Source organism: Sarcophilus harrisii, chromosome 2 (assembly GCF_902635505.1).
Source record: "Sarcophilus harrisii chromosome 2, mSarHar1.11, whole genome shotgun sequence".
Taxonomy (NCBI): domain Eukaryota; kingdom Metazoa; phylum Chordata; class Mammalia; order Dasyuromorphia; family Dasyuridae; genus Sarcophilus; species Sarcophilus harrisii.
This window is the reverse complement of record NC_045427.1, coordinates 579186642-579206645: the sequence shown is the minus strand read 5'-3', so window position 1 is coordinate 579206645 and position 20004 is coordinate 579186642.

Genomic DNA, 20004 nt, shown 5'->3' with positions numbered 1-20004 from the left:
TAACTCTTTGATTTATGTTGTCACCTCCCATTAAGTTGCATCAATTATATTAGCAAGTTTATTGTCTGCTATTCAAAACCCTGGCAATCACACTGGCCATATGTAGGTTGTCACACATCAGGCCCCATGTCCTAAGACAATATCCAGATTTCCTAGATATGACTGCTGAAAATTTATTCTTTTCATTAACAGGATGTCTAATTCCTGAAATTGTATTGTTATGTGATACAAAGTGGATTAAGCTGGATCACAGTGTATTTCTATTATAAAAAAAGACTCTTCTCTAATTTAAAGTAGAATCAAACAATAAGAGGGACACTTAAAATTATCTTATTTCCCCCCTTCTTCTCTCTTTTCCCTTTTCAGGCAAGATTATGCCTAAATTACTCCAATAAGTCAGTCATGTTTTCAGAAAACTCATGGATGGAAAAATACTCATATGTTTCTGTCTCTTTTTCTCTCTCTTTCTTTTCCTCCTTTCACTCTCTACCTCCCTCTCTCTCTTTTGAGACTGGGATTATAAGTGTGTACCAATAGGTCCATTTCATGGCACTCAACAACATTAATTAATGGAATACATCTTCATACACTCTTTTCTTCCCCCTATTCCTCAACAAACTTTTATTAATCATCTCCTCTGTGAAAAACATAGTGCTACATCTTCCAGCAAAGGGGAGAAGCCATAAGGTTGAATCATTGGTAAAGAAGGAGTAAGGTTCATAGAATCACAGATAGACAAAGCTAGAAGTCCTAAAAAGCTGTCTAGCTCCAAATATGATCAAAATAAAAATATCTGCAATAGTCAGAACACATGGCAATCCAGTCATTCTTCAAGTGAGAAAGGAACACACAGGGATTATTGACATGGTGCCCCAAAAATCTGAAAAAATCCATGTAAAATTTTTTTATCCTTCCCTTTAAACCAGAGTAGAATTGTAAATTATTAAGGTATTAAAAGATAAAAATATGTTGATATTAGATAACACTATTCATGTATTTAATCTATTTCTGAGTTTCTAAACTTCTTTTTGTAATTTATTATCCTTTGCATGTCCTCTGCAGCTTTCATCCTCCCCTCCCCATTCCCATGCTGACCTGCAATATATTGAAATTTCAATGGGGACAGTTACAATAGGGAAGAGATAACTGAACTCTCTCTTAAGGAAAACTATTCGAATAGCTCTAGTTGTTAGGAAGTTTTTCCTTATAATAAGATTAAATCTTTTTCTTTGCAACTTCCATCTGTTGTTTTGAGTTCTACCCTTTAGGGCCAAGCAGAATAGACCTCATCCCTCTTCCACCCAACAGCCTTTCAAATATTTGAGCCTATCAAATATATAACCATAGCACCCCCTTTCCCTCAAACTACCAGGAAGGAGTTCTCTCATCCAAGCTAAAAAGTCCCATTTTCTCCAACTGAACTTTATGTGACTTGAACTTAAGGCCCTTTACCATGCTGTTTACTCTCCTCTGGATGTGCTCCAACTTATTAATGCCCTTCCTAAAATGGAGTGCCCATAACTGAAAACAGTGTTCCAAATATGGTCTGGCCATGGAAGAGAACAATGAAACTATCATGGCTCCAGTCCTATTGCCATGCTCCTCTTAATGTAGTCCAAGGTTGCATTAACTTTATTGGCTTCCATATAAACACTCCTGACTCCCATTAATTTTATAATCCACTAATCCACTCCTCAAATATTTTCCTGTCAAGCCATACCTCCATTGTTTTATGCCTGGGAAGTTTTTTTTTTTTTTTTTTTTAAACAAAGCATTAGATTTTTTTATTTGTATCAATTTGGTGAAATTTATGTCTTTATTGGATTTTGCCCAATGTTCTATTCTTGGAGTTTTTTTGAATTCAAAATCAATTATCAATTGTTTTAGCTGAACTTCCAAACTGTAAATTTGATAAGTATGTCATCTATGTTTTTATCTGAATGACTAATGAAAATGTGACTCAACAAGGGAACCCTCCATTGTTTATATCCTTCCAAGATAATATCCATTATTAATGACTTCTTTTTAGATCTGGCCATGCAATTTATTCTGAATCCCCCTAATTGTGTCACCATCTAACTGGAATCTTTCTATATTTAAAAAAAATGATAATAACACAAAATTTTGCTAAATGATTTCCTAGAATCCAAGTACCTAAACATTGCTTTTGTCTAGCATTGCTCCAATTCTTTCCCAAACTGTTTGAAATTATATCTGTCATATCTATGGACTATAATTTAATTTATGGCCTTGGTGACAAGCTCATCAAGAACAGTTGGATAGTCCCTTCTTTGCTTTCTGCTTACCTTTAATTCCTTGTTAGCCAGTTTTGCTATGATCTGTCCAATCCAATGATCAAAATAAGGCATAAGAAGTCAATCAGTCAATAAACATTTATTAAGTGTCTACTAAATGCCAGAATAGAGTGATATCATTTTGATTCTCTCTGAGCACAAAGGGCAAACTATATGTTAGGCATTGAGCTAAGCACTGGGGATACAAAAAGAGAAAAAAAATGTTCTCTCAAGTTAATAGGAAAGATAACAAGCAAACAAATAAATGCAGTCAATCTATATATAGGCTAAAGAGGAAATAATGAAGAAACAGAAGGCACTAGAATTAAGAGGGGATAGAGAAGCTGGAGATAAAATCTTTCTGTGGTCAATTATTCTCTCATCTACTCCAAACTACATTCTGTCAGTTTTCTCCTCATGCACTTTCCCTCTAGAGTCCTTTGTGTTATCTCTTTCCTTCCCAGTCTTACTCATTTTGTACATTATCACATGATTCCATTCTTAAAGAGCTGCATAGCTCTTTTATACATTATCTTCTATTTCCTATCCTTATTCGGATAATCTTCATGTCTTTTAATATATATTTTTTTCAATCGGGTTGCTGAGATTCATGTGTAACCTCATTGTTCTTTTTTGGTTTGTTTTTGTTTTTATTTTTAAGATAGCTCTTCATTTTCTTCCTCGCTGGAATTATTTTTTCTGTGATTTTGTTCACCTTTATTTCTCTTGACCTGACATCTGTGCCATTATATTCTTTGAAATCCCACCTACCTTTTCACTGAGCCTCTGAGAATAAGTCCTCCAAAATTCTAGGGTACTTATCAGAGACTATCTGCTTCTTTAACCTCTAAGTACAAATCCTTTCTTCAAAGGCCATTTACAGAACAGAACTTTTGTTATGCTTCAGTCAGTAAAGAATGTGCTTAAAATCTCTGCTTTTCTGTGTTGTATATGTATAAAATGTATGTATATATGTGTGTGAACATACAACACATAATATGTGTATATACATATACATATATGTGAATGTATGTATAAATGTATGTATACTCCTTTCTATTTCTATTCAGTATTCACCAAAGATTGATGTTATCTGTCTTTCTGCTCCTTCTTTTCCTATTCCATAATCACCAGACATCTATCATATCTAATTTTTCTTAAATTCTTTTCTATTCAGGTTCTTGATTATATTCTCATTTATCTTCTTATAATTATCTATAAAAGGGATATATTGAGATTTCCAGATATTATCTTTTGGCCATTTGTACTTTTGCCTATATTGTAACTGATTTTTTCTTTAAGTATTTAGATACTGTCATTCAATGCAATATATATATATATATATATGTATATACAGACATATTATTTATACCATGTTATTATATGCTGTCTTTAGGTATAATCTAATTTCCTTGTTTATTTTTTATCATATTTATTTTTTATTTTTTAATATTTTTTTTATTTTGAAAAAAAATTCTTTACAACATTATTCCTTGCACTCACTTGTGTTCTGACTTTTTCACTCCCTCCCTCCACCCCCTTCCCCAGATGGCAATCAGTCCTATATATGTTAAATATATCACAGTATATCCTAGATACAATATATATGTGTGCAGAACCGAACAGTTCTCTTGTTGCACAGGGAGAATTGGATTCAGAAGGTAAAAATAACCCAGAAAGAAAAACAAAAATGCAAACAGTTTACATTCATTTCCCAGTGTTCTTTCTTTGGGTGTAGCTGCTTCTGTCCATCATTGATCAATTGAAACTGAGTTAGATTTTCTTTTTGTCAAAGATGTCCACTTCCATCAGAATACATCCTCATAAAATATCGTTGTTGAGGTATATAATGATCTCCTGGTTCTGCTCATTTCACTCAGCATCAGTTCATGTAAGTCTCTCCAAGCCGCTCTGTATTCATCCTGCTCGTCATTTCTTACAGAACAATAATATTCTATAACACTCATATACCACAATTTACCCAACCATTCTCCAATTGATGGACATCCATTCATTTTCCAGTTTCTAGCCACTACAAAGAGGGCTGCCACAAACATTTTGGCACATACAGGTCCCTTTCCCTTCTTTAGTATCTCTTTGGGGTATAAGCTTATTTTTGTTTTATGGCCTGGTCTGATAGCATGATTGTAGTTTTGCCTTTCTTATATTTACCTGAAGCATAGTAGATTATGCTTCAGCCCCTCATTTTATCTTTCATATTTTAAGTATATCTTTTAATTACTATATTATTAAGTTTTACTTTCTAAACCATTTTGCTATTCTCTTCAGTTTTGTAATTATATTCACAGCTACAGGCATTAATTACGTATTTCCCGTCTATATTTTTCTTCCCCCAACCCTTTGCACTTCACCATAAAAGATGGTTAAAAAAAAGAATAAATATGCCAACGTTAGTGATCTATAATTGAAACAATCTGTTTCTTCTCTTTATTCCTCTCACTCAGATCCTAATCATTGGGTTTGACTCTCTTTATTTAAGTCTCTTCCTTTATAATTTATCCTCTGAAAGTAAATTTTGTTTTGTTTGTGACTATTCTAATCTCAACTCTACCTCTCTCTTTAAAACCCCTCTCTATATTCTCTGTACCTACCTATTTCCCTATTGAATTTACTATATATTCTCTCTCTCTCTCTCTCTCTCTCTCTCTCTCTCTCTCTTCCCCCTTCCCCTTTTTCTTTCCCCTCCCTTTGTCCCCCTCCTCCCCCCCCCCCCCCCGGCCCTTCCTCTGTGTATATGTGTCTTCAATCCTCCTTTGTCTGGTTCACAGAAAAGTGGAATTCATATGATACCTATTTTCTCTCCTTTTTTCTCCATGTTTGTATGCTTTTCTTCTCATGCATTCAAATTAGGAAACTCCAATTAGAAAGTATCATTTCCCCCTCCCCCATTTTCACCTCAATGTATTCCTTTCAATCTTCATTTTCTTTCCTCACTTAAAAACAATAAAGCAGAATAAAATTATTGTGGTCCCTCAGATTGATTTATTTAACTCCCTCTATAACCTTTGGGGAAAAAATTAGTATTCTGAATCTCTTTCCTCCATATTAGAATTTAAGCATTTCATTATTGTGGAGGCCTTTCCAATTGTTCTATGCGTTTATTTTTCTAAGTTTGCCTTGACACTTGTCTTTATATTTCAAAGTTTCTATTCAGCTGTGGTCTTTCTATCAGTTATGATTAAAGACCTCTGTTCTACAAAAAGCCCATTTTTTCCACTTATACAATCATACTCAAACTTGCATATTAAGATATACTTCATGTAAAACATTTTTCTTTTGCATTTTGGAGTATCCTATTTGAATTTTTTTTCTTTTGATTCAATTTTGAATGGACTCTTTTTATTTGATATTTGATTTTATTTGTAGTGATTTTTAGATTTTGTGTGACACTGACTATATAGTTCTTTGTTATCTGAACTCTGTGTTTGGGTTGTTTTTTTTTGTTTTTTTTTTTTATGTGGAAGGTTTTATGATGGAAGGATTTGACTATGACATTCCTGGAAGTTTTTATTTTATTCTATTTCTTTTAGGAGTTGACTGGTAGAGTATCTCTATTTTTGCTTTGTCCTTTGTTTTTAATAGATACAGGTACTTTCCATGTATGCTCTTTTTGAAATATGGTATCCATATCTGCTTTTTGGTTGTAGTCTTTGAAGAGTCTGATTATTCTTAAATTCTTTTCCCCTGACCTATTGATCAGTTGTTTTTGATAGTAGACACCTTACATTTTTCTTCTTCTATTTTTTAAAAATGATTTTTCCTTAACATTTCTTGCTAATAGAGTCATTGACTTTAGTTTTCTTTATTTTAATTTTCAGGGTATAATTTACTTGGATGAAGATTTTTTTTTCTTTTGTTCCAATCTGTTTATTTCCCCAAAATGTTTTCCTTGAAAATATTTTTTCACCTGTTAACTTTATATAAATAAAAACACACACATATATCATATATATTTAAATTGTTAGCTTCACTTTTTTCAGATACTCTTTCTGTTGGACAAGCACTCTGCACCCCCTTCCCTCCCCCCCACCTCTGAGGCATAGTTTTTACTTGTGGAGTTATTCTCTTCTTCTGAGTTTTTATGTTGGTTATCTCATGATACATACTATTTCTTCATAGAATATGGTGTCCTTTTCTCTTTTCCAGCCTCACTTCTTGATTTGGGATTCTCTGCCAAAATCAGATTCTACCTCCTCCTTCATCTAGGAGAGGTCTATTTGGTCCTGACTGAGATTTCCTGGGCTCCTATCATTAATAATGACTTTCTCCTCAGAAGACTAACAAATTTTAGGACTCTAACTCTAGTTTTGAATCTACCACTCCCTACTTACCCACCTATTTCCCTAAGTATGAACAAGTCACAAGTTCCCCATGACTCAGTTTCTTATTCTGTGAAATTAGGGTTTTATTCACTGGACAAAGTCTAAAATCTCTCATATCTAAACTCTTAGATTTTCATCAGAATTAAGATGAAGTGTAATACACTCAATATTGTTAGTATTGTTTTGCTGAAGTACTTCCCATGCATTTAAAGAAGGGTTTATGCTATATGTCTTTTAGTACCTTTGAGAATTTGATTACGTGGCAGATGGAGAATTACTCTCCTACTGAAATTTATGAAGAGAGTTAGAATTTCTTTGGACTTTTGAACCACCCAATATCTTAGTTTAAATAATTTGAACTAAATTCAAATAATCAAGAAGATTTTTCTTTTAGCTCTATTTAAATATTTGTTTCATAAAGGATGACACTGACTGTTCCACTAAGGCCATGATTCTTGGGTTGTCAGTTTTTGTTTTTCTAAAGTACCTGGCTTTGAACTTGGCCATCAAACTTGCTGAGCAGAAATGTGGAGCAGAGCTAATGCCTTCTCCTGCTGCTGATTTGTGCCTGAATCAACTAAGCTCATGAACTACAAATATCTTGCTGGCCAAAGCAAATACTCTGATCCCCCTGAACTCATTAAAAGGAGTTTGGTTTAAGTTTGAGAATATTCAGGCTATTTCTCTTGAAAAACATGGCAGCATGGACCTATGTGATATGCCATGACTTGCTGGAAGGTTAACTTTCCCCTGAAAAGGAAACAAAGAAATCACTTTCTCTTAGGAAGGCATAAAAATATTAGATCCCAATTCCAAAACACTTTGGGATGGAGAATTGATGAGAGTGAGCTCTCTGTGCAGTGATTTTCAGATTGGGTATTCCATCCAATACCTGTTATGTGAAGCAGGTAAATCCATTAACCAGATTATATTTCAAGCCAGAAGGTCGATTGATGTTCAATGTGAACATTACTTGCAGGGGCTGTATCTCATGGGGTCATGGGTACTTCTTGGAGCAGCCATGTCAAAATGAGTCAAGTTTAGTCATGAATGGCACCTCAGCATCTGAAGTCAGCCTGGCAAGATTTTTATTTCTTCTTGTAAGTTTATCCTCAGATTTTTTAAATGGTGTTTGCTGACATATAGACTCCATTAAGCTGCCAGAATCTTAGGATAACAACAGGAAACTCTCCCCAGAAGAATTCCAGAAAGTAGTCATGGCTGAATAGAACTGAGCCGATTAAAATTTTATGGATATTTAAATTGCATTTATAAGAAAACCCCAAAACATACCATGTCTTTATTTTTAAAAAGATGGGGGTGGGGTGGGGAGGAAGGAAAAATGTCTCACTCATCTCATTCCATAGTTCCTGTCAGGGCAAGTATATTCTTCCTCGAACTTACTGTTTATAGATGGCAAGGGGCAAGGTTTATTTGAACTGGTTTGTTTTGAGTTCATGAGGGTTTCTCCCCTGGACTGCAGAATGTATCCCACAAGTTTCCATGTCACTCTGCCTGGCTAAGCCTTTTTGTAGCAGCGCCAAAGTTTATCACCACTCACTTCTGGATAGTGTTAATGTTGCAGTCACTTCCCGCCCGAAAAAAGCAAGGAAGCAAGCAAAAAACGATAGTTCTAACATTGCCCAGACTTCTGTGTTCCACAGGCAGCGTCGGGGATTGTTACCTGAAATGACCAAAACAACCATAGCCCTTCCCCCCAAAAAAGTAAGAGAAGAATATTGACGGTGTTTATAGAAAAAAGTATGATCTATGCTAAACATATACAAGTCAAGTAAATGGGAAAGAAAAGTCAACGTTTCTGCAAAATGTCTAAGCAGCCCATGTATGGGATCCTGTCTTGTAGCACTGGTGCATGATGAGGTATTTGGAACTCCCAGGTTTCAGCCTCTGCAGAGAGTCTGCCTGCAGGTAGGGAGTGGGTGGGTAGTGAGACCTAAAAAGGCTGTTAAAGATGAAGGGAATTAAACCAACCACAGGCTTAATCCAGAAAGTAGAGGGATTGTAGAATGTGAGAATTTGGAGCTGATTAAAGCTCCTCAAAATGGCTAGTTTTAATTTCAAGGGGGAAACATGTCTTTGTGAAAAAAAAAGTTAATCTACATCTACAAATGTATACATGTGCCTATGTACACCTACATACAAGTATATTGCATGTACCCCCATAGAAACAGAGTTCTATATGTGTAACTCTATAGATATATCTACATTTTTATCTGTGTATATACATGTGTATCTGTATATATTCATCCATGTATACATCATACACATCCCATATACACATATACTATATGTATGTATGTTGCATATATGTAGAATATATGTATATACATATAGGTATGCACATACACACATCTATATGAGTGTGTATACACATGTATAGCTATCCCTGCCATATCACAGGGGTTAGGGGCATAGTGCCACTGTAAATTGGAAAATCTGCATAAAATCTGCTTTTTAGTCTTATTTTTACTTTTCATTTCATGGGAGGGGGTACCTTTATGGTAAAATTGGGGTTTATATTATATAATATTATGCATATATTTTATGCAATTCTGAATTTCTAATCTTTATCTGCTAGCTTATTACTTCCTCAAAACTCCCTATAAATTGCCATTTAATTTCTTATGCCAACCCATGATAAATCAAAACTGACCTGGGGAAAGTCGTGATGTGGAGGAGATAACTGAACTTCTGTTTTATCATTCATAAAATAAGGGGCATTAGGCTAGATGAGCTCTAAAGTTTGGTATATCTCTACATCTTTCATCTTTCAACTATATTCATGTTCAGATCAGGAATACAGATTCCCTTCCTTCAGGGAACAAAACCATTTCAGCAAAATTATCTCTTCCTCAGTCTATTGTAAACCAGTCCTATTTTCTTCCAGACTTCCACTAGAAAGTTTGAAGTCAGATTGAGTTGAACTAAATCCTTCATGTGCCAAAGGCGTAAAACTTGTCTGGGACCCTTTAGATCTTTTGATTTCTCTCTCTTGCAAGTTGACATCTTTATTTATCATCCCATGATCTCTAGCTTGGTTCCTATTTACTTTTCCTTCTTTTTTCGTATCTACTTCCTTTTTTTTCCCCCTGTATCCTTCATCCACCAGCTCCTGCCTTTTTGATGATCTCCCTTCTCTATTCTCTCTGCTGCCTGCAGAGAGATGCATCTGAAAATCCTCCCTCCCTCTCTCCTCACCAGTTCCACCTGTTCTAAATAGTATCACCCTTACCGCCTTTGGCTTGGTGCTTCCCAGTAAATGTTCACCAGCAGATAATTGCGGTTTCTCAGTTACAGGCTCGATGTGAGGTGACAGTTTTGTGGGCAGTCCATCTGTAATGGGAGGTGAGATTATCCATGCTTGTCTGCACTTTGCTTAGAGAGCTGTACAGCAGAAGCACGTCCAGGCTGATTCAGCCTCCTCTCCCCCATGGAGTGGATCAGGATAGATCTCTTCGCCTGTTTAGAAATTGACACCTCTTGTCTTTTGGAGTTTGTCAGATCACCCAGGGTAATGAGGAGGTCTGGAGTCTTAAAATTCATCTCTTTAAAGCCTTGCGAGTAGCTTTAGCCATAATATACAAAAATTGCTAGCTGTTTGCCCCATTTAGGAAAACTATTTCTAAATTATTTTATTTTTGTGTGTGTATATATTTTTCTTTCTGGCTTTCAAATTTTCCTTCAGGTAAATTTTTCTTCTTCAGACAGATCTTTTGTTATCTTTATCTTTCTGACAGATCAAGATTGGAGGAAAATAATTGGATATGGTTGAACTTGTAGATACTTCCTCTCCATCTCTAGGAGTATTTTAGATTTAGATTGAAAATCTAAACCGCCCCTTTCTACTCCTGTTCCCCAACCCTAAAGCATTCTTCTTAAAGGAGAATTGTCAAAAATTGGAAATGTTAACATTTGAGAAATAAGACCATTTGCTTAAGGAATCTGTTAGTCACATGATAAACAATCTTATTTTCATTGATGTCACCTAAGATTTTTGCTCACTACCCAACTTTTTTTTTTCTTTAGATTTCTCAAAATGTATTGTGCATCTAATCATGGAAATGAAGAGTGACATAGGAGCAACAGATGGAACAGAAACGTATCAACATTAGAGTCTTGGAATGAGAGGGGATGTCTGTTGGAGCAGCGGCTGTGACTGAGGACTCCAAGGAGGGTTCAGCAGAAGATGGGGTTCAGTGATACTTTTGTCACATGCTGACTTGTTTAGTTCAGTCCTTTTCCAGTCATTTTCAACTCTTTGTGATCCTGTTTGGGGTTTTCTTGGCAAGTGAGGTTTACCATTTCCTTCTCTACATGACTCTGTGACTATAGACAAGTAACTTATTTTATTCTCAGATATCCCAACATGAATCTCTAAGACTATAAGTTACAGAGGAGTTGTTGATTGGCATCTGTGAATTCCCTGCATTGAAGAAGTCCCAGATGTCTTGGCTCTACCCCCTCCCAAAGCACACACACACTCTATGATACAACAAAAAGAAATCACTGAACCTAGAACATGTAATATCATCGCCTCTCCCCTCCTCCTTGCTCCTTCCCCCCTCCTTGCTCCTTTCCCCCATTCTTCCCTTATTTAAATAGAACATTTCTCTTCTGAGTTTCACTATCGCTGGTACTCCTTTCAAAATTTTTTATCTTATTTAAACTTCATGCTCTTATGATTTCATTCCATTTTAAATTAAAGGACTTAAGCAATGTATAATTATTTATACACTAAATAGATAAATAAATACTTGGCTGTAATAAAACCCAATGTCTTAATTGCACAGACTATTCATTAACAAGCATTCAAACATAATTGAAGTAAAAAACACTCATCTCTCACCACCTTCCATTAACGTGAATTGCTAGAAGCAAATTGGCTATCTTTAGGGGAGGTCCTCACAGCACATACCCTCCCTATATTGTAACTGAAGGTAAATATTAAATTTAACCAAAAATCAAATTCTAGGATGGAGTGAAGGGAGATTTGATAAACCCTTTGAGCACTAAGCTTGCTATGTATGGCCTTGATCAGACCTTCTGGGCTCTTGATGGAGCCCTAGTGTCTCCAAGCATGGTTTTAACTTTTATCCATAATTCAATAAGATTTAATGGTTTCACAGCTTCCCAGTATTCTAGTATGTGCTTTTGAATTAATATGCCCACATTCCATTGTGACTTCTGAATCTTATAGATTGAGAAGAAAAGAAAATCAGGACATTCTGCCTAAACATTGATAGACCCAGTGAAAAGTTTTACAAAGCATATATTGAGGAATTCAATTGAAAACATATTCTAATAAAACATTTTCCTTTAATATGCTGTCCCCTCTCAAGGGTTTTGTTGGAATATATGGCATGTCTTTCATTAGCTGATTCCTTTCAAGATGCAAAAAGTCCATTATGACCCAGGAGAAGGATAAAAAATGTTAATGGTGATTTTCTTGTTGGAAGATATTTTAATAAAGCCATTTAGTCAATATTTAACTTAGTGGTTGTATGAGTTTAAGTTTAGCCCTGAATAAAGTTGAATCAATGTCAGGAGCTCATTCATCCATCTTATATTGGAATATAAGTTCTTTGAAATGAAGGATTGTTTATTTTTTTTTTTTGTACTTGTATCCTCAGCATTAACCACAATGACTGTCATATAGTAGGAGTTTCATAAATACTTCTTGATTTGATTGGTAAATCAGATGGATAATTAATCAATCTGTCCTAACTAGCATTTGTGATAGAAAGTAGAAAGATGGGAATACTGAGCTGAGTTCAAGATTTGACTTGATCTTTATAGTTTTGTGATATTAGGCAAATGAAATAATCTTTCTTACTGTTTCCTCATCTGAAAAATGGAGATGATAATATTCGTCTTGTACAATTGTTGCTTGAGAAATGCTTGCCAACCTTGAGATGAGTTATCAGTAGAGGCAGTTGAGATGAGTTATCAGTAGAGGCAGTAGGATATAAAGGGAAGTTAAGTGATCTTAGACTTGAAAAGATGCTAGTTCTTTCAAAATGAGGCTTTTACCCTTCTGGTCTTCCTCTTCCAATTTCTCTGAACCTGTTTCCCTTCTGTAAAATTGGAAAATTATAGTGACTATCTCACAACTTAAGGATCAAGTTAGATATATAGATAAATACATCAAAAGCGAAAAGTTCTATCTAAATGTCAGGAGTTTTTACTAATAATGATGTCTCTGATCATGATAATATTTCAATTCATAAGCCTTTTGTGTTTTGTCAAAACTCTGTGATTAAGATAGAGATAGAAGATAACATCCTTTAAAAATAAAACTAAAATGATATATGATTTCGTGTTATTCATTTGATGAGATCTGATGTGCTATATAGTAATAGGGATGAGGATAAGGATTGAACCTGTGACTAAATTGGCATAGGGAATTAATTTCCAGGTGAAGAAACTCCCTCTGAAAGCATAGGTTGACAATTTTTTTTTGCAACTTTTATGGTTGTAGAGAGATGTTTAGATCACTGAGAAATTAAATGATTTATATAGCCAATACTTATCAGAGGTAGGATTTGAGCTGAGATTTTCCTGGCTTAGAAAGCAACTCTCTATTCACTTCATGGTGATTATATGCTGACAAGATTCAAGATACAGCCAACTTTGAATTAGGCCTAAAAGAATCTCAGAATCTTAGAAGTTTGATTTGGAAGGGACCTTTGTGGCCATTTAGTTTGCTCCATACATAAAAGGAATATCAATGATTATGTACCGATAAGTATCCCAAAAAATAACCTGACTTTTTGGTAGTCAACCTAATCAGTAAGCACCTAATGTCTGCTGTAGTAAATGACAGAGTCAATAGGTCTGTACAATCAAAAGGACTAGACTTTCAATGACTCTGGGAGAGACAGTAAAGCTGATAACTTGTGGAACTCTGCCTCACTTAAGTCCAGTTCACTTACAAGTCACAACATTATCCCTGATGCTATTGACTCTCTTAGAAAACAAAGGACTAGCAGCAACAATTCCTATTAGCAGTAAAATACATATACATACTTTGGGAAATCAGTTTGCCAAGTCATTCATTATTCAAGAAAGTGGAGGGATAACTGATGGAATACTTATATGTTTTGCTGCTGTCTTTGAGATGTCAAGATAAAGCAGAAAAGTTCTCCAGTGTATCTGGTGGAATTTCTGTGGCAGACCTATATGAAGACAAAAAAAAAAGTCACATAGGATGAATAAATATGGATGGGCCCTATTTACATCATGGGAGGGAATATACACATCAATTAGGGTCCAGATTCCCTAACATATTTGAGTGCATGGAAATATACATATATGCATATATCTTCCTGGTAGTTCTAACTCAACATGTCCAAAATGGAACTCATTCTCTTCCTTGCCAAACTTATCCATCCTCTCCGCTTCCTAATTCCTGTTCATGAATCTCCCAGGGACTGCCTGTAACAAGCCTGAGGTCTTTAATTCTTCCCTTTTTCTTACCCACCACATCCACTCATTTACCAAACCTTATTGATAACTTACATTTGTCCTCTTCTCTCCATTCACATTATTCCTCTCTTAGCTCCCTGTCCTCATTGTCACTTCCTTGGACAAATGTAAGAGCATTTCCAGGAGGTCTTCCTGCCTCCAGGTGCTCCAACATTTACACAGCTGTCAGATTAGTTTTCTTAATGCTCTGGTCTGACATTGTCACTTACAAACATCCATTGTCTTTTCAGTGTCCATAAGCTAAAATGCAAACTCCCTGGTCCTGCACAGTCTGGTTCTAACCAACTCTCCAATACTCCTTTTCTTCATATGCCCAATCAATTAGTCAACCAACTTGCATTAATGAAGCTTCTACAACGTCCCAGGCATGGCTCTATGCACTAGGATATAACATTTTCAACCTCCTGTCTCTTGATTCTTGCCTAGCCTGGCACATTCCCACAGTTGTACTTAAAAATCCCTGCAGCTTCATACTCTTCCTCCCTCTACTCTCTTTCATGGAACATCCTCCCAACCAGGGTTAAATCATGTAGCAGCTACCATAGCCATGTGTCTGCCTTCCCATCCTCCAAATAAGTTGCAGTGAAGCAGTGACCCTGTCCCTTCTACCCTTGTTTATCTCATAGAATTCCTTTCTTACTTCAAAATGCTTGGGTACCACCAGCAAAAGCATGCAGACTTTCCAGGACCTTCAAACTCTAAAGCTCTCCCTTCCCATTATTTTGCATTTATGCATATGTGCCTCCTTTATATTTTTTCTGTATATATTTATACACATGCCTACTTGTCTTCCTCTGAGAGTGAGAACTGTTACATTCTTGGTATTTATGCCCCTTTTGCTTTGGCATAATGCCTGGCACATAATGGGCACTTAATGAATATTTGCTGATTGCCAGATCAGAAGTGGGGGGATTTGAGGGAGAAGAGTACAGGGTAAGAATACTGGAACCAGAGAGACTATAATTGCCTCTGCTTCCCAAGTCAACTTATTATAAATATTAAAGGGAATGGTCAGGAGTTTGACAACTGAGGTCTGAAAGTGCTGGATTAGATGGAGGGAATAGATCTCCAAATACTCCAGTGAGGCAGGACAAAGAGAAAAAGAATGGAAAAATTAAACAGAGAGGAGAATCCCATTTTCATATATATATATATGTGTGTATATATATATATATATATATATATATATATATATATATATTTATATATATCTCAGTAAGCACATCTATTCACTTTCTAGGAATTAGGATCATAGTATAAAGGGTCATCAATTTGTCAATCAGTCATCAAATATTTATAAAGTGTCTATTCTGGGTCAGGCACAGAGGTTATAAAGAAAGAAATGAAGGAATCCCTGTTCTCTAGAAACTGAACTTGCTTAGGTAGGAGAGACCTTTAAGGTCATCTGGCTCAAAATTCATATTTCATGGAGCCCAGAAAGAAGAATAACTTGTCTGAGGTCACAAAGATAGCAAGAAGCACAAGTGGGGTTTGAACTAAGATCTCCCTATCGCATAGCGAGTCCCTTTCCTACTTTTAGTTACTCATTTCATCTTACAGGTAGATGGGGTCAGAACTGGGGTTGTATCCATTCTGATTGCTGTCCCATCAAGGTTAGTGAGTTTTCTGCAGCTTTTATTTTAATTTTCTTTTATTCTACAACCAATGTTCAAAACCAAGAATATTTCTATATTATATGTATTATATGTGTGTATATGCATATAAATATATATGTAATAAATATATAAAATGTATATATGTATGTGAACATATATAAATATATATACATATACAATGTCCAAAATCAAAGTCCAAAACAAGAATATTCTTTATATGTATATATGTAATATATACTCATGTATATGAATATATATACACAAATATATACATAGCATAATAGAAAATAACAATTTGCTTTTTATAAAAACATACAATAAATTCAGGCCATTAAAATTCAATCTGTAACTCTCAAAGCTATCTTACTTATCTGTGTTTCTTTCTAAATATCTTTATATTCTTGTTTATCTTTCCATTTGCTTTTAAATGTTTTAATAAGTCACTATTTTTCTGTGTTGATGTCACAGTATCTCTCCCTCACATGCTTTCTTCCCAATGAAAAGAAAATGAAAATTCTTCTAATGAATAAATATAATCAAACAAAATAGTTATACATTGACCATATCCAAAAATGTATATCCCATGCAACCTGAGTTCATCATTTCAGGAGGAAGGGTAGCAGACATCATCACAATCCATCTTCTAGAGTTGAGGTTGCTTATTTCATTATTCTCCCGATTCTGTTCATTTCACTCTCCATCAGTTCATACAAGTCCCCCCCCCCGGTTTCTCTGAAACTATCCTTTTAATCATTTCTTACAGTGCAATAGTACATTCATAAACCATAATTTGTTCAGACATTCCCCAATTTATGGGTACCCCTTTAAGTTTTCAGTTCTTGGCTACTACAAAAAAGAGTTGCTATAATTATTCTTATATATAGGGTTATTTTCCCTCTTTGATCTCTTAGAGGTACAAGCCTACCAGTGGTGTCACTGGGGCTGAGGATATATATGGTCTAGAGATTTCTTAATAGATTATTATTTTCCAGAATGGTTGGACCAGCTCATAGTTTCACCAGTGGCCATACAGGTTTTCTAAAATAAGTTTGGAATTTTCTCATCTGCAAACAGCAGTGTATGGACTAGGGTAACCCAGTGTCCCACCATGAGTTTTTAAGTAAATAAAAGCAAGTTCTGTGTCAGTTTCCACTTTCATTGACATATAAAGTGATATCTGGGTTCCTTGGCTATTTCATAAGATACTATGTGCTGTGGGATTAAGGAAAGTCACTGGATCAGAAGGCAGGCTTGTTTTCTTAAAACATCTATGTTTAGGTATGAGGATTTCAATTTACCCTTTGGAAAAATTTTCATATTAATGCTTGTTTTGGTTTTGGGACTTGAAGATTAAAATAGTTGGAGCCTGAGTTTTTAAATTCTTGACTTTTGGACCTTTTTTTGAGGAGATAGAAGTGTGTTCTAATCCTTCCACTAGAGTAATGAATTCCAGTAGACTTTCTGCTCCTTGAGAATGAGGACTATTTTTCTAATTTATTTTTATATCCTAAAGCCCCTCATAGAATACCTTGTAAAAAACAGGCATCTAATAAGTGCTTGGTGGATTGGATCATAACAGGAAATTTTATTTTAATTAATGTATGAAAGGAGAGACAAATAGAATTGAGATCTGGGATGCACTAAGTCCTTCTAACAACCTTGGAAAGTGATCTCAAAGTGAATCAGATACTGTCTCTTAACATATCTTTCTGTTAAATTTAAATTCCAATACCATTTAAAAACTCAGTTGCTTATGAATTTTTATTTCATTTATTCACTTTTCTCATGTTATTCTTCTTCACTTTTTATATTACGCAGTCTTAGAATCAGAAAGTCTTGCCTGTATGACTGCCGGTGGAGCCCCATGCAAGAAGCTTAACTTTTCAGTGCCCCAAAATAAGTCTGTAAGACTATTAAATCATAAAGCAAATTCTGCTCTATTAATTAATAATTAATAAAAGGAGCTTTTTCATTGGGACTTCTATATGCCCATGAAATCATAGACTCGTTCTAAAAGAAAAAACAAAAAGTTTAAACTTTGGGAAAGTGAGAATTCCTTCCTTCCCTTGACATTTCACAATTTCTTTTCAGTAAGTTGGTGGAATAATTGTTTAAGTAGTCTTCACACATATAGTACACATTTCCCAGTTTCAGTTTGAGTTGAAAGCATAAGCTGAGATTACAGAAATCAGGACACCCAGTTATGTCTTTTATCTGCTTTCTTTGGGTACCTAAGAGAATGCTGAGTAGTTTGGAAAAACTTAAGAGAAATTTAGATCAGAAAGGAAGAATCTGACAAAAGGGCATGCTATCTGTACTTTACTTGGTGACCTTTGGTGAGAGGAAGTCCCCTATCTCCTGCCCATCTCACATTGGGCAATTCTAAATTTCTGGACTTTTACATTTAACTTAAACTTGCCTTTTTGACATGTAAAGCCTTTATTCCTTATTCTGTCCCCCGAGGGAAGCCTATTCCACTTAATAATACTTAAAATACTTGAACACAACTCTCATTTTGGTTCCCCACCCCAATACTAGTCTTTTCTAGAGTTTATATTTCTGGTTCTTCAAACCTATCCCCATTTTCACATGAACCTTCTGGTTCTTCCCCATTCTCCCACATTCTCCAGTTTCTCAACTTCTTAAACTGTGGTGACTATATTCCAGATATATTTTCACCAGGACAGAATAGAGAAATATTGTTTTTGCTATTTTTGTTTGTTGTTTTTGATTAGAGCTGTCATTTCTTTTATATAGGGAACTTTCTTTTTTTTCTTTTAATAGCATTTTATTTTTCCAAATACATACAAAGATAGTTTTCAACATTCACCTTTACAAAAACTTATGTTCCAAATTTTTCTTCCTGTTTTCCCTCCACAAGACAACTAGCAATCTGATATAGGTTAAACATGTACAATTCTTCTAAACATATTTCCATATTCATTATTCTGTATTTAAAAAATCATATCAAAAGGGAAAAAATGCAAAAGGGAAAAAAAATCCCAAACAAAGAAAAAAATAACAACAGAAGGTGAAAATACTTTGCTATGATTCACATTTAGTCTCCATAGTTCTTTCTCTGAATGCCAATGGCACTTTCCATCAAAGTCTTGGAATTGCCTTGAATCATCTCTTTGTTGAAAAGAACCACATCCATCAGAATTGATCATCATATAATCTTGTTGCCATGTACAATGTTCTCCTGGTTCTACTCACTTCACTCAGCAACATTTCATCTTAAGTCTTTCCAGGTCTCTCTGAAATCAGCCTGCTGATCATTTCTTATAGAACAATAATATTCTATAACATTCATATACCATAACTTATTCAGATACTCCCCAACTGATGGGCATACACTCCATTTTCACACAAAAAGGGCTGCTACAAACATTTTTGCACATGTGGTTCCTTTCCCCTTTTTTATGATCTCTTTAGGATATAGTAGAGACACTGCTGGATTAAATGGTATGCACAGTTTGATAATCCTTTTCCAAATTGTTCCCCAGAATGATTAGATCATTTCATAACTTCACCATCAATGCATTAGTGTCCCATTTTTTCACATTCCCTTCAACATTTATCAATATTTTTCCTGTCATTTTAGCCAATCTGAGAAGTGTAAAAATATACCTCAGTTTTAAGTTTTATATTTCTCTAATCAATAATGATTTAGAGCACTTTTTCATATAATTTAGAAATGCTTTAATTTCTTCATCTGAAAATTGTTCATTTCTTTTGGCCATTTATCAACTGGGGAATGGCTTGTATTTTTATAACTTTGAGTCAATTCTCTATATATTTTAGATATGAGGCCTTTATCAGAAACACTGACAAATTTTTTTTCCCCAGTTTTCTTCTTAAGGAACTTTGACCTGTTATTTGGGGGCACTGAGAGACTGTGATTTGCCCAGATTTACAAAATCTGTGTCAGAGACTGAACTTGAACTCAGGTCTTCCCCATTCCTAGGGCAGTCCCCAATCTGTACTATAAAACTGCTGCGCTGCAGTGGGACCATTACTTTCCTATTCCTAGAATTTGGGCCTTTCTTAGTTCATCCCAAGGTCCATTAGCTGGTTCAGCTTAATTAGGGGAAGGCTAGTTTAAATCAGCAAAAGGTCAGTGTGGCAGAATAATTGGAAAGAAAGATATTCTCCTTACTTTCAAGTGGAGGTAACTTTTTGAATTAATTGCCAAAAGAGCCTCTAACTCAGGTTTGGGCAGGCCTGCTTTAATGACAAGATAAG